Source organism: Cryptomeria japonica, chromosome 3, assembly GCF_030272615.1.
Source record: "Cryptomeria japonica chromosome 3, Sugi_1.0, whole genome shotgun sequence".
Lineage (NCBI taxonomy): Eukaryota > Viridiplantae > Streptophyta > Pinopsida > Cupressales > Cupressaceae > Cryptomeria > Cryptomeria japonica.
The window spans coordinates 387,849,094-387,850,641 of record NC_081407.1 but is presented as its reverse complement, the minus strand read 5'-3'; the positions used below and the strand labels follow the sequence as shown (position 1 = coordinate 387,850,641).

Below are 1,548 nucleotides of genomic sequence, written 5' to 3'. Positions count from 1 at the left end.
ACACAAATTGCAATTAAAAATGTTTAAAATAACATTAGAGTGGTGCTCTTTACTTGATGGGGCCACATCATGTTCATGATCTTGTCTTATATCCTCATGTTCAACATGCTGAACACCCTCTAAATCCTCTACAGTTGAAACATGAAAGCTTACATTAATTAACACACCCAATTGCAATTAAAAATGTTTAAAATAACATTAGAGCGGTCCTCTTTACCTGATGGGGCCACATCATGTTCCTAATCTCGTCTAGCCCGATCATGCTCAACGTGTTGATTACACTCTACATGCTCTAAAGTTGAAACACGAAAGGTTACATTAATTAATAAATCAATTGCAATTAAAGATGTTTAATTGTATTAATCTATAATGCGTTTTGTATAGCACATGAATACATCTAGTATCAGGATGCACATGACCATGACCCTCATCTGTAGGTTGTGCTCCACTCTCACCAAGCTGCATTCCAATGTCATGTGTAGTATTATCATTGCTTGCCTGTTTAAAATAAATAGGCACATAATTACTTTATGGTGTAAATTAATATTGAATAGATTACACAAGTATTCAATTTAAAATAAACTTCATTGATTTTATTTATTTGCGCGTCAGATGCAGTGGAAGCTTGTGTTTGCCCTGTCAAGAGTCTTAGGCATTCAACCATAGCTACATAGCCTTGCTGGAAGGCAATCTTCAGGTCATCTTCTATGGGCACTCTCTTGAATTCAAAGCCCTGCATTTTTGCATAAGGTCATCAATTTTGCTTATATGGTGTGAAAAAACCAAAATTGCTTGCAATGTATTATTGGATGTTATATTTCATTTATTGATACTTACAATTCGTGCAACTAATTTCATATAACCACCACAACCAAGTTTGTGCTGCCCATGTTTTTCTACTCTTGCCTTTGTTGCCTTCGATGTGTCGGACAATCTATGAAAAGTTTGAAATATGTTAGATTATGTAAAAAGAAAGAGTGATCAGTATATAATTACATTGTTGATAGTATCACATACCTTCCTTAGCCCGTTGGTGTCTTTCCTTTTTTCTTTTCAGCCTTCTCCTTTTCATTTGACACTAGGTCCTTCCACTCCCTCTCTGAAATCATGGGGGGACACTCGTATTTTTTGTTCTTCTCTAAATGTGACCTATATTGGTCCCTCACATAATTTAGATAAGTACCATCTTTCTTAAGGACCTTGGTTCAGTTGAATGTGTTATTACCGAACAACACAACTAAATGGTTAATGAGCTCAACTTTTAAATATTGATTTTGGGCATTCCATCGTGTACGTATGGTGGGCCCAAAGATCTCCCATGTAATATCATTTAGATGTTTATAAAAAACATCATTTCCTGCAAAAAGATCATGGGATCATTAGTCTAAAAAGAATGATCAATAAGTAAATTTCAAATGGATTATATATAATAATAATTAAAACATTTTAAAGTACCTGGGACCTTCTCTATCTTTATGGGAATGAAATCCTAGGTCACCACAAATGTGACCGGAAATGTTCCCGCATTAGTAATACGAGAAGATCTAG

At 34.8% G+C, this 1,548-nt stretch overlaps 1 long non-coding RNA gene across 1 annotated transcript; it reads right to left on the bottom strand.

Moving 5' to 3' along the window:
* Positions 1-432: 432 nt before the first annotated feature.
* Positions 433-1,340, bottom strand: LOC131052979 (uncharacterized). The gene is made up of 3 exons (XR_009107580.2): positions 1,018-1,340; positions 838-934; positions 433-733 (listed from the first exon to the last, which is right to left on the bottom strand). It is a non-coding gene; the product is annotated as an uncharacterized LOC131052979 (long non-coding RNA).
* Between the last annotated feature and the right edge of the window lie 208 nt (positions 1,341-1,548).